Source organism: Lissotriton vulgaris, chromosome 2_2, assembly GCF_964263255.1.
Source record: "Lissotriton vulgaris chromosome 2_2, aLisVul1.2, whole genome shotgun sequence".
Classification (NCBI taxonomy): domain Eukaryota; kingdom Metazoa; phylum Chordata; class Amphibia; order Caudata; family Salamandridae; genus Lissotriton; species Lissotriton vulgaris.
In genome coordinates, this window is record NC_141688.1 from 249,708,201 (window position 1) to 249,722,820 (window position 14,620).

The window sequence follows — 14,620 nt, forward strand, 5'->3', positions numbered from 1 at the left end:
ATTAAAAGAAATAATAGCACTTAAAATATTACGATAAAACCAATTTGCATTAAAAGTATTGAAATTTAAGAGCACACCCTTCTTGACGAATCATTATAGATTCAGTCTGTTTCATCTATAATAATCAGGGAGATAGACATAGACCTCCTACTAATAGCCGAAAACTGGCCTAAAAATGTTGCAACTGCACAAACGAATAGTGGTCTCGTGTCTGACTTTAAAATACGTATGGCTTCATTGTGGCTGTGTGTCCCAAGATGTCTACATACAGGGGCCAGCAATTCCTTCTCGGTCTGGCATAAACAGCAGAGACAAAGAAGACGTGGCCTATAGTTTCTTGGGGACAAAAGCAGAAAGGACAGCCCTTTGGCTGAGAGTTGTTTGTGAGCCAAGAGTTAGTGTCAGTTCATGTCTGAACTGGTTGTATGATTTCCTGTCTGCCGGCACCTTAATGATATCGAAATAGCTTTTTAACTGATTCATGGATTTTATGTGAGTGAAGATATAAGTTAAGGAGCTGTGACGGATTTTCAAGAAGTTATTCTCCTCTACCCATGCCCAGTACTGAGTTTTTATTTGATCCTTAAAGTATGAAGGCAAAGGACCAACAAACTCCTTTGGTAGGCCTATACATGCCCAGAGGATGTCCACATGTTTAATCCACCCAACTTTTTAGTTTTTGTCCATGGCAGAAACTTCACTGAACAGGAGCATAGGGAGCCAAATCAGGAGTGCTGACCAGTCTATGCCAAAAAAGCACTGGGCATAGACTTTCTTGATCGTTATTGGACTTAATGCCCAAATCTAGTTTCAAGGGGAGAAGAGGGGTGCTTTCGGGAAGTAATACCAAGCTCCTAAGGCACTTATTTTCCACTGTTGAAAGCATGTTTGCATTAACTGCACCCCACAACTCAGCCCCATAAAGCATTCTACTCACTACCTTATAACGATACAATTTGAGGGCGGGTCTACGGGCTTGGTGTATGAAAGGCTTTGCTCCCGCGGCAAAGCCCCGGTAAGCTGGGAATATTTCAGGGACGCCTTCTCTAGATGGTTCTTCCAGTTGTCCTAATTATGTCTCATAATTGAAGGTTGATGTCCATAAACGTTGCTTTTAGAGCTATATCTGTGTTTTTCTGCTATGAGTTCTCTTAGGTGTTGACGAAGGAAGGTTTTTGTTTGTAGAATGATAAATGATATGAAATATTGTGGGCTACGATACAGATGTATGTATTTCAACAGTAAGACATTTGAAAGAGAAAAAACATATTAAGTATTAAAAATCTGCGGATAACTGCAGCCCCTTCGTTTAGTTACCTCTCTAGGTTAAGAGAGGTGATCACATATTCTGGGGGTATTAAAAATTCAAGTGCTGGCTTTAAAGAAAAGTTTATGTTAGGTTATATGTCATTAAATGAATGGATTGTTTTGACAAAGTTAGTGCTTGGAGTTCAGTCTACAGTCGAGTAGCCAGCAGTTGTAGCCACAAAGATAGATAGGAAAACTGGAGGTAAGGGAAATAGGAAACTGGATGATGTTGCAGGAGCAGATTTTGCCTCTGCTGGATCATGCAATGCAGCAAGATTGAGGCTCCATGATATCCGTTTTTACTGATTTTTACAGATAAATACAGACAGAAAATCATTTATTTTTTTGTCTGTATTTATTTTTAAATGTGGATATAGACAGAAATTGGTTTCTTTTTGAGTGATTCTAAATACACTGCAAGGCGCCATCCCCCTTCGGGGAATAGCGTCGTTAGTGGCAGCCAAAGGGCCAACCCAGAGTAGGTTCACTTCCGAGTCGGCCGACCCGAAAGTGGTTATGGTGCAAGGACCAATAGGAACGGGGGACGGCGGAGCGCCCCGGAAGTAGTCATATGGTGCGAGGTATAAATGCCCGCGACCATCTTAGAGGCCCCCTCTTTGTCAGCTGACCGCCCAGGAGTCGGATGTCGCGTAGAGAAGACATCGTGGGACCTTCGTGCGGGAGTGAACAGCGAGGGTCAATCCGACTCGTGATCTAGGTTAGCGGGCCGTGCAGTGTGTTGTATGATTGAATTTTTGAATTGAGGGAGCGCGATGCAAGCATAGCTCTTTGTTCATACCTTTGTGGAGGGAGGATCGGGTTCCAGCGGTAACTTTAAATGTTTTGAGGTCGCCCCCTTGTTGTCTTCATATCCAGGGTGGTGAGCGCTGGCGCATTTAGCACAACCTGATTCCCCGGGAACAAGACCAAGCCGCGCACGGCTTGCCTTAATGCATGTACTATCAGTTAAGGGGTTTTGTTAACGTTTGTTCTCTTTAAGTGCAGGATGCCGCCGAAGAGGGCACCGAAAGGCAAAGAACCCGCAGCCAAAAATGATGAATACCTCGCTTTTACGGAGCTGCTGGAGTTCACAAGGGAAAAAGGCGTGGATTGGGTACTAAAGATCATGAGAGATGGAGCTAGAGCAGATGCGAATTCTCAGAAGGAAAGGGGGAGAGGCAGGAGAGCGAAACGTACCCCAGAAAAGCTTAAAGGTGCTACGAAAGGCAAACGGTCTAGGCCGGCAGACCCACAACCAGCATCACCAGGTGAGGAGGAGGTGCTAGAGACATTTGACTCGAATTCAGGCGCAGATAAAGACAATGAGGATACCGAAGGGCAGCACGTGGTGACTAGGCCCATACAAATAGGGCGGCTCCCCGTCACTCCTGTGGGGGGGTCCGGTCCGCAGGGTATGTTACCGCCAGTTGTGGCGCAACCGGGTAGCGGAGTATCTCAAGTGTGGGTGCAACCCGGGGGGGTCGCGCAGTTACCAGGAATGCAATTGTATGGATCACATGGGCAAGCGATAGGTAACGGCCTCATGAGCTCGATTCTTCCTACCATGTCCTACCCGACAAATGGGGCCCCCGTAATGATGAATGCTTACTCTAATTTAGGGTGTCCAACGCAGGGCCCAATGGCTAGCACCGTTGTTGATGTGACTGGGTCTCTTAATAGCCAGATACAAGGGGTGGCTGGGGGACAACCAACAGGTCACCCGCTGTTAGCATTCAGCCCTTTGATGTTTGGATCATCCTCAATGACCCTATCGCCATCCACAGGGATCACCTGGCATGTGCCTGCAGACATGAAGGAAAAGATACTCAGGGGTGAATATGTGGAGGTGTTCGACCTCCTTAATGCAGGCGTAGCGGCGGGAAAACCCAAAAGCGGGAAGGAGGGTGATTATAATCAAAAGAAGTCGTGGGTGGAGTGGTCCATGAAAAATTGGATCACGGGATTTGCTATTTATGCCGCAGTTATATTGGAAAAGTATCCTGTGCTGGGCCCTCAAATGATGAGCTATATATCCTTGATCCATGGTGCGGCAGCTGAGTTTCCAGGCCAGGGGTGGTTAAAGTATGATAAAATGTTTAGACAGATGAAAGCTGTCCACCCAGGTATATCATGGGACCAGCGGGAGATCAATCTATGGCACACAGTGTTCTATTCCTCCCCCTCAGCGTCTAACACTGCTCCCCCTGCTCAGAATCAGTCCTTTCGGAGTGACAAAGGCATCGGAGAGAAAAAACAGGCCTGCTGGCAGTTTAACAGAAACGAGTGTACCAGGGGGGTCTTGTGCAGGTTCAAACACTGCTGTTCGTATTGCGGTGGGACCTCCCATCCCGAAATCAGATGCTTTAAGAAAACGGGAAATCCCAAGGAACAGTCCGGCCATGTCACCCCAAAGGGAAAGCCACCTAAAACTTCCGACAAAGCCACCAACTCCCATTAAACGGCATGTCCTGACACACCTCCTCAGTAAGTATGACAAACTCGAGGAGGCTCAATTTCTGCTTCATGGTTTTACGTTTGGCTTCCGTATCCCGTCTTCAGCCCCTCCTTCCAATGTCCCGCCCCGTAATCAAAACTCAGTGTTGCGAAACATGGAGGCAGCACGAGACAAAATCATGAAGGAAGTATCCTTAGGTCGGGTTGGGGGCCCTTTCAAAGATCCACCTACCCATAATCTGATCTGCTCGCCTTTAGGATTAGTTCCGAAAAAAGAGGAAGGTAAATTCCGCCTTATTCATAATCTATCTAGCCCCCCCAGGGTTATCTGTCAATGATAAGCTAGACCCAGACCTGTGCACGGTACAGTATACCACTTTTGACACGGCCATTGAAAAATTGCAGGCACTGGGGGAAGGAGCATTAATGGCTAAAACTGATATTGAGTCAGCCTTTAGGTTACTGCCTGTTCACCCAGAAGATATCAGGTTCTTGGGTTTCACTTTTGATGGGGACTACTTTGTAGACTTATGCATGCCTATGGGGTGTTCTATTGCCTATGCAGTCTTCGAAACGTTTGCGAGGTTCTTGGAATGGGCAGTGGAGCAGTTCCTGGCCTCAGACAAATCGCATGCAGTAGTCCACTACTTGGATGATTTTTTATTCATGGGTCACGAGGGTTCCCAGTCTTGCAGGAAGGCCCTCCTGGGCTTCCAGCATTTGGCTGGTGCGCTGGGGGTGCCGTTGGCGGAGGAAAAAACCGAAGGCCCGACCACATGTTTGATCTTTTTGGGCATTGAAATAGATATTACAACAGGTGTGTGCAGGTTGCCAAAGGCTAAGGTAGATGCCTTTAAGGCCGCAATCGATAACTGCCTGGGAACAAGGAAGGTAACCTTACACCAGTTACAAGTTCTTTTGGGCCAACTGAACTTTGCCTTGCGGGTCATACCAATGGGCAGGGCGTTTTCCAGGAGTATAGCGAGGGCAATGTCCGGGCTGCGGGCAAAGCACCACAGAGTGAGGCTATCAGCCGAGGTGAGAGAGGACCTTATGCTTTGGAAATGTTTTTTGCAGGATTTCAATGGCACAGTGTTGTGGCGGGCAGCCAGCACCTCAAATGCGGACTTTGAGCTATTCACTGATGCTGCAAGGAGTATTGGCTTCGGGGCGATCTTGGGCACAAAATGGTGCATGCAGCATTGGCCAGACGAATGGATAGAGCTAGGTCTGACCCATAACATTTCCTTCCTAGAGTTGTTCCCCATAGTGGTAGCTTTGCACTTGTGGGGAGATGTGCTCGCAAACAGGCGCATTGTATTTTGGTCGGACAGCATGTCAGTAGTCATGGTGATTAATAATCAGAGAGCAACATGCCCTTGGGTGCTCAGGGTATTGAAAGAGTTAGTACTGCAGTGCTTGAGCCACAATGTCCAATTCACTGCTAGACATGTGCCAGGCGTGGAGAACAAAGCAGCTGATGCATTGTCTCGTTTTAAGTTAACAGAATTCCGGGAACATTGGCCACAAGCGGAGACGACAATGACAGCCTTCCCAGCGGAGCTATGGAAGTTTGGTGCCCCACAGCTGCCGAGTTGATATCTGCATCCTTGGCCCCCAAGACTAAGAGTATGTATCAAAAGTCCTGGGAGGTTTATGCGGCTTACCTGAGGGGAGCGGGCCTAATGGACGCTTTTGTGCCTCAGAACGTGTTAGGTTTCATATAAGCATGGGCGGAAAATCCGTTTCGCTCGCGGATTTTGCGGATTTTCAGTAAATTCGCAATCCGTGAGATTCGCGAATCTCCCGCAAAATCCGCAAATCCGCGAGCAGCGGATTTTGCTCGCACTGCTCGCACTGTTCGCGTGAGTTCGCGGCTTCCCAGTACAACTTTGCGCCCCGCGAATAAGTGCAAAATTGCAGAAATACGATCTTAGCAAAACTGAAACTACCTACCAGGTTCAAAAGTTCAGGCTCATCATTAGTAGCCATTTCCTGTAGTGCTTCCTGAGGGGCCCCTCCAGAGTTCAGTTGCCAGTTGCAACTATTATGTGACCCTGCTCTGAACCTCAGAATAGTTACACATATGCCACAAAGGTCCTGAATTACAGCTAAGGGAGACAAGCAGGAGCCAGGCTGGAGGTTCAAATCCATTAATCAGCCCCTAATTCATTATTGTCAATTGGGGCAGGGCAGGTGTTGTAACTAATTTTGCAACAATGAAAGCACTTAGCAAGTGCAAAAGATCACTAATCAGGAAGCACTAAGGAAGCAGGTGCCAGCTAAAAAAATATTCTGTGACACATTAATCAGCCCCAAATTAATTCAGGTCACTTGAGGCAGGGAAGGTGTGCTTGCGTTGCCACAATAATGTACACTGACTGGACAACCAGAGGGTGCTGTGATGAAACAGAGGGTGGCATGGGTGGGCCAGAGGGTGGCATGAGTAGTCAGAGAGTGGCAGTGGTGACAGAGAGTGGCAGTGATGAAGAAGAGTGTCCCAAACAGGCTGGACACGTAGAAACAACAAGTTCGCGAAACTTTCGACCCGACAGGTAAGTTCGCAATTTGCGACATTGTACAAAACCCTCGCGAACTGGCAGAAACCCGCGCAAACAAAAAAAAAAAATCCGCAAATTCGCGAGAATTCGCGGATTTTGCGGATTGCGAGTTCGCAAATCCGCAAAATTCGCGAACGCGAGATTCGCAAAATTCGCTCATGCTTAGTTTCATAGTACAACAAAAAGAGGAGGGGAAATCAGTGGCATTCATGAAAAGACAGTTGTCGGCATTGGCATTCTATGCAGGGCTACAGGGAGTTTCTGACCCGACAAAGGATCAGAGGGTAAGAAGAGCAATGAGAGGTTGGGAGCGCTTGACGCCTGGAGAGAAAGATACCAGGAGACCCATAGACGTAGGGAAGTTGGTAAAGATGGAGGCACTGCCTTTTGTTTGTTATTACCCCTATGAGACGCAGTTATTCCGGGTAGCCTATGCTTTAGCCTTTTGCGGAGCATTGCGGATCTCTGAATTACTCCCAGCGTCCCAGACAGATAGGGAGGGGGGCCTAAGGTGCTCTGACATAATTGAGTCCGAAGGTGTACTGAGACTTAGAGTGTGTAGATCGAAGACAGATCCTTTGAGTAAAGGGACTTGGTTACAATTGGGTAGAGTAGAGGGGGAGCCCTTCTGTCCAGTTAACCTACTGAGGGGATTCATCCAGGTCAGGCCCCAGGTATCGGAAGATAGACTGTTAATTCACGAGAGTGGTCTTCCTCTTACCAGGTTTCAGTTTACACGAGTAGTAAAAATGACCCTGGCAAGGATCGGAGTTGATCCTTCCGACTTTACATCCCATTCTTTCCGAATAGGAGCAGCGACAACAGCTGCTGGCTTAGGCCTGCCCGAACAAGTAATCAAGAGATTAGGTCGGTGGAAATCAGCATGTTATGAATGTTATGTCCGCCCGCAATTAGTCTAGCAAAAGCTGCTTCACAAGATTTACGTCCTTTTCTGTTGGATTCATGCTCACCGTATCTCTTAATGTTTACTATAGGTACCTCCCCTAAGAGAACCCAAATATGCTGGTGTGGCCACTCCTTCATTCGCAGGGCGGGGGCGCACTTCGAAAAGACGCTCAAAGACAGGGTGACCATGATGCAAGGTTGCGACCATCATTGGGTAGGCATAGGCGGGCAGCTCCTAGCGGATGTCCCGAGAGATGTTAAGGCGGCTTTGGCCAGAGGCATGCCTTATCCGGATGTATTCGTGTTACACTGCGGAGGCAACGATATGATTCCGGGCGGTAGGAGAGGAGTGAAGGAGTCCCTGTTCTCTACTTTAGCAGCGGTCAAAAGCATTTTTTCGGAAGCCATAGTACTGTGGTCAGAAGTCATCCCGAGGCTCGTTTGGGCACGGGGCGCTCCTATGAAAGCGGTGAACAAATCTATTAAAAGATTGAACCAGTCGGTGGCGGAAATTCTCCAAAAATCTAGTATTAGAACTATTCGTCACAAGTTGATACAAACGACCAGGCCAGAGTTATATGCGGAGGATGGAGTGCACCTTTCGGAGGCCGGCACTGAGATATTTATAGAAACAGTCCTAGGGGCCATCTCCGAAGCTCTTGAGCGCGGGGGGGGAGGTCGAGTCCGCCAGTAAGCGCCTCGCCCTGTGGCGGGGTTCCGGACAAGAATACCACGGGAACTTCTTGTCTAGTGACAGTTTTACCTCTGAAAAGGTTTGCTATATCATTCTGGACTCTGGGCTGGCGGGAGAGTTGGGGCTGACCTGCTGGTGGCCTTGGCTCTTCAGCCCTACCCCGGAGGCCGCTGGTTGCCCAAGTGGGGGCACATTCCTCACCTGCGGCTCTGTTGACCGGAAGGGGGTTAACGTAAAGAGAGCAGGTGATCTGGGTTGCGGCCTGCTGGCGCAACCCTGAAGTCAAATCAAAGGCCCATTGGAGAATGGGCGGTAAATGAGTGTATATTGTATATAAGTGCAAGTTTTATTCTTAAATACTGTGATGGAATATTTTACTAATAAATAAAGAAATGGGTGGGTCAATGAAGTAATTGACCTGTGAACTTAATTTTTAATAAACAAGCACACTGCAGAAAATCAAGCATGACTCCCGAGTTTGATGTTGAATTGAATTGGGACCTCGTAATGTATGCAGTGGGGAGGGGGAGAATGCACTTTGTATGCCATCTATTTGCCATGACTGTCAGGCCAATAACTGTGTGGATTGATATGTAAGGGGGTTAAAATAAAGGAATTTTAATAAAGAGGCTTAAACAGCAGTAGATATGCACAAGGCTGATACTGAAATGTGCATATTTTCATATAAGTGCATCGATGTATCTACTGCAGGTCTCCATAGAACTGACACCTGGCAGGCATTGAAGCGTCACTGCATATTTATTGGTTAAATAAATGCGGAAATATACCAGTTTCAGCTTATATTTTTCACAGAACCAGTGATAAATATGGATAAATACAGATAAAGTTGACAAAAAATATATATGGATAAATACAAATGGAAATGTCAAAAAAATAAATACCATAAAACCGGGAGCCCTAAGCAGGATCCTTCTGAAGACTGAATTGCCAGAGAAGTTGTTGTAGGTTCTTAAGATATGAGAGTCTTGCTACTAAGTATCAGTGAGCAGATTTACGAGCCCCTTGCGTCAGTTTTGCGTCACTTTTCCCATGTTAAAAGTGACACAAAAGTGGCGCAAGGAGCTTGTAAATCTGCCCCCAGGTGTTTAATGTCACCCTCAGATAATCCTGGGTGAGAAAATGTGGTACTTTGAGGGATATTTGACATCAGTTGATGCTGTTTTCATGGGCAGACGCTGTATTTTCAAAAGTAGAAGGGAGGCTGAAAGAGAATGACCTTTTAATAGGAGAAGGTCTAGTTTTTTGGTCCTGTAAATGGGAGGACGGGTAGGGGTGCACAGAGTACTGCCTGGACAGCAACCTGTTCTCTCAGATGAAATGTGCTAAGTTTTAACACTTGAGAGAAGGCAATAAAGATTACATGTCCCGTGCAGCAACACGCCTCTCACAAGACTTACAAATGGCTGCAGTGATCTTGAATACTTAGAATAAATAGAAGTTACTCCTGCTCCATAGCATCCTTGCTAGTAAATCAATACATGCTGTTGCAGGTGGGACTTGTTTAAAAGTTGGGAAACATCATCTTGGAAGTTCATGACAAATATGTCTGAAGTAGGGGAAGATTTCTGGTGCAATGTACCCAAAGGACATAGACTTGTATTAAAACATTGTTTCAAAATCGCAACTCTTATATTGAACTTGTTTGGTTTTATCTTTGCAAGGAGTCTTCGATTATTGTTAGGCCTGGTCCTTTCTGTTCTATATCCTAGTACCACCCCACTTATGCCAGATGACACTGCACAATATAGGGGGCATTATTTTAAATTAAAGAAGCCTATTTGGCTTTATCAAGGGTCATCACAATATATATAATACAAGCCTATTAGCTTTACCAAAGGTGCAACATATTGAAATGCAGACAAACCCAATGTACATTTTTTTCACTATAAGCATCTATGAATGAAAAACATTAATATCAGAAAGCAATTCAACACTGCTCAGCAATCACTGGCAGCAGAATAAAATAGTGAAAATATAAATAACCTGATTGTGTCTTTTTCATACACCTTCAGGCCACAAAAAATACTGCCATAGAACCAGCCACTAAGGAGCACTGCACTTCTAAATAATAGTCAGAAGCTACACCCCAGGGTGTGCTTTAAAGAAAAAAATTTAGCTTATTTGGGGAAAGGGGTTCCTGCAGCCCCCATCAAGATTTATGTAATTCCTTGGTAGTGCCCCTGCCATCCTGGGGCCACCACAAGTAAGAAAACAATATTTCTGGCAATATTGAGGCATTATGGGTCGCTCCCAGCTACGAAGCAGTGAATATGTTTTGATGGGCTATCCAGCTGTTCATTGTAAAACATATTTTTATTTGGGGGACCCAGTCTCACCCGGGCACCTGATGTGTTTCCATTGGCCCCGGGTCCCAGCATGTCTGGCGTCCATCTTTGCTAGCACAGGAGTCTGCAACTGAGTTCTTCCCGGCCCACTCCTTGCAGACAGTCTGCTTAGTGCAAGCCCCCCAATCATGGGCAATGGGAGCGGGAACAAGGCTACCACTGTTGTGGGCCTAAGGATGAGGTTTTAGACCCCCTGTTGGCATAAACCGACCGGATATTGAGATCCTTGGGCCTCAAGAGCTCTGAAAATAGAGCTCCACATACGCCTTCTACTAGGCTCATTATTTATTAACCAGTCCTGCATCAACGTCTGGGCCTTGACACAACCCATGGGTAATATTGGAAAATAACAGCAGAGCCCCACCCACTCCATTTTCTTTGCAGTGGTGAAAGATCACCAACTTTTAAAAGGTCATTGTTTGGGCCCCGTTTAGCCTATTTCAAAGGCCCTGTACTATTTTGTCTCCTAATGGATGTGAGCTGTAGCCACCAGGAACAATTTCAGCAGGCCTCGAGGCCAAGAGAGCCCAATGGAACCAGCTACCAGCCTTTCTACTTGTTGTTTTCTCTGGTGCTCCTCTGCTTCTTTCTTCCTTCTGAGACACAGAAATTCAGATCTTACTCACTTCAACGCCTCATCAGGGGTAGTAGGCGCTATATAAATACATACAAATACTTGGTCTTTAGCGGGCTTAGGGGGACTGTCTTCCTTGCTCCTGTAGAGACCTAATGGTCCTGGGTTCAACTGTAGGGAGAGTCATTTGTCCATTGGGGCTCAGAGCGCTTGTCCTTCCTGCGTTCCATGATTCTATCATCGGGCCCAGAGTTCAGAGTCCAACAGCAAAGAGTGTTTTTAAATGAGGGTAGCCGTTTCTAGAATTCAGGCACCCCTGCCAAATCCTAGCGTGCCACATCACCTCTCCACTCCTGTCCCAGCCTTCCTGCATGGTATAATGGGACAGTTTGGGATGGCGTCATCCAGAATTCACTGGTCCCGTGTCCCCTTCACTGCCTCAGAACTGCCCCTAGATGATATCACTGCCAGGGTTTTTCCCACCAAACTTCAAAGAGGATCCCCTCCTGCTTTGTCTCCAGGTATCTCGATTTCCTGGGTGAAGTAGTGTGGCTCGCTGGTTAGAGGCGGCAGACCCGAGAGCAGAGGACGGCCCGGGACCAGGGTTCGATTCCCGGCGCGGCAGGTTTCTGGACCAGGATCAGCGGACTCGATAATTCTCTCGCCTCGGTGCCCACTCTGATCAGCGATCACACTCGGCAACTCTGGGCATTAGCTTGCCTCATCTTCACTAACGGCCCCACCAGACCGCCGGGGATGCCTGGTCTCACCCTGGAGATACCCATTAAGGGACCATCTCTCAGGGAAGCCAGGAAGGGTTTCGCAGCGGTCGAAGCGCCTTGGGACCCTACGGGTAAGTAGTGTGCTATATAAATGCCTGTACATTTACATTTACATTTACATTTACATTCCTTGTTCAGTGGGCCTGGACTGTCCCAGTCCTGCCACAGTCTCACAGCTAATTAACAGATGATGATTTTCTTCCCCACCCCTCCTCCTCAGGAGCTGAAGGAAGCACTGTTAATAGCTGCCTTTGTGTGGAGAGGCCTTTGTTCCTGCTGCTGAGGAACAATGTAATTATCTTGGCCCAGCAGGATGGCCAAAGGCCTGGGTTCTGATCCTGAACTGTGCCTCAGAAATATAGAAAATTCTGAATGACCCATAAGGTGTACACATATCTGCTTGGTATTTGCATAACTGAACTGGAGGCAGAATTGCAGTCTAAGGCAGATTTCCCCAATGTTTATAATAAAGTGTTACTGGGCATAATGGTAGTCTCACACACGAGCCCTCATACATGTGCATACAAGGCTGCATACGTGTTCACATGTAACTAGCAAAGTGGCCCGTAACATTGCTGTGTCGCTGCAGCCTTATCTTAAAAGGCAGATCCTGCCAGTAAACATGCACAGCCCATTTACCATGGGGTTACCGTGGTTAAGCCACAAGATGTGCGACTCACTCACAGTAAAAAGTCCAAAAACAGGTGATGAAAGAAAGCCAAAAATCCTGGTGTACTAATTGGGCATAACCCATTTTGTAACAAGTAGATTTGCAAAAGAGGTTGCAAATTGCTCACATATGCAACATTTGGTTCTAAGTTTGGGCACTATTAGCCTATGTATTATTAGGTTGGTTTATAAAATGACCATTTGCAGGGAATAACAGAACAGCCTGTCTAATGAATATTAACTAAGCAGCTCGAAATGTGCGACTCCTTGAGATTGAATAGTGGTCTGCAGGAGCTGGCAGATCCCTATCCATGTGTTTGAGGGAAGCATTTTTTTTAAAGCACTTCCATTTCCTGTACAAATAAATGAAAGCAAGTTAAAGAAGGCAGTGGTCCATTGGATCACTCCCTACTTCTCCCTGAGGTAGTGAATATGATTGCCAAAGAGGATAGGGTCCTAATAGCAGGTCAATGATCTTTGTCCAGAAATACATGATCATAAAATACCATAACCTGTTCACAATTTGGAAGGAATTCCCCTGTCATGGGCCTTTCAAACTGGAATTTGGTCAATGTCCAAAACCCATTTCAGGAGTCAGACAAAACTGTCCTGATCCATAAAATTGGTGTTTTACACAAGAAATATTAATTTTGCGGTCACAAGCGATATGTTGCTCTCTAAACAGCGGTCTCTTACCCTACTCTCTCCAGATCCTTCAAGGCAGTCTTTAGTTGAGTGGTGTCTCCGTAGAGCAAGATTTTAATCTTGTAGATCCTCCCAAGAAAGGATTCCCTTATGCAGACTTTGAATCCCTCTGGGCCAGCTAGGAGACTGTACACTGTTTTCTGATGCTGTGTTATCAGTGAAATATTGATTTATCAAGTTTAATATTGATTCTGCAAATATGGTATCTTTATTAGCCTCTTGCTGCAGTCACTATGAGGATATATATGTAGGTGTCAGACATCTGTCCATTGTAAAGTGATTAAATAGGAGTTTTTCTGACCTCTGTTTTGCCTTTTCTACTTGTTTTTTCTGGCCTCCGCCTTGCCTTTTCTGCAAATTTTTATACCCTCTGTTTTGCCTTTTTTTCTGCTCGTTTCCTGCCCTTTGTTTTGCCTTTTTTGCTACTTTTTCTGCCCTCTGTTCTGCCTTCTTCTGCTCAATTTTGCTCTTTTATGTCCGTTTTATGCCCTCTTTATTGCCTTTTTATGCCTTTTTTCTACCCTCTGTTTGGCCTTTTCTGCTAGTTTTTCTGTCATCTCATTTGTCCACTTCTGCTCCGGTTAGCCATTCCTGCTTGTTTTTCTATCCTCTATTTTGCCTTTTCTGCCCATTGTTTAGCCTTTTTCCTCTCCTTTCCTCCCACTTCCCGCCATTCCCTCAAGACCTGGCTTTTCAACAGAGACCTTGCAACTCAGTACCCAGAAACCCCCAGGGGTGACAGTCCCACGCTCTGCAAATGCTGGTCAGATTTCTGGCAAATGGGTTTTGCACAACATTCTCCAATACTAAAGGAATGCCTAGAGTGGTATGGGGCAAAGCACCCGATGCATAGGTAGAGAAGGATGTGTAAAACAGTTGTCTCCAGCTCTGATAACCTCTCTAGTTCCCCCTTAGAAAAGAATGTGTGTTTCCTGCAGGAATTGAAATCTGCCTGTGCCATCTTATGTATGTTTTTTTAGGATGTAAGGGCACATTACCCATAGCTCTCTATTTTATCTTATCAATGTATACCACATGCCTTGGTAGTGCAAAAGTGGTCTAGTCTGTTGCACTGTAGACATTCCTTCAAGTATGCTGAATAGGAAATATCTGGTTAAGTTGTGAGCTCTCCATGTTGTCATCATGCCCCCATTTCTCTCCATTCTGGACATGTTGTGTGATGTTGAAACTATGGCTAAGATTAAACTTCCCATGATCAGCTAAAATCGATGGCAAAGAGTTACGTAACCTTGTCAAGTAGGATCACAGTCTGTCTGGAAGGATCCTTCATCTCTGTCTTGCGTTAGGGTGGTGAGGCTGAGTCAATTTTTGTCCATATCGAGCTACTTAAACCTATCTTTGGTAGATCTGATGCTTATGTGAAACACCAGGGATGGCAGTCTGAGACTTTTTTATTCCATGTTCTACTGGCCACCACCCCTCCCATTTCTACCCCATGGAAGGGCCTCTAAAAAGCATGATAAACATCTATCCATGATTTTCTAATTGACTGGGAACTGCAGATTATATTTAAAGCACTGATGTCTGACATTTTGTTTCACTTCCATGAAAGTGTGTTGCTTGGGTTATATTGCTGCAAT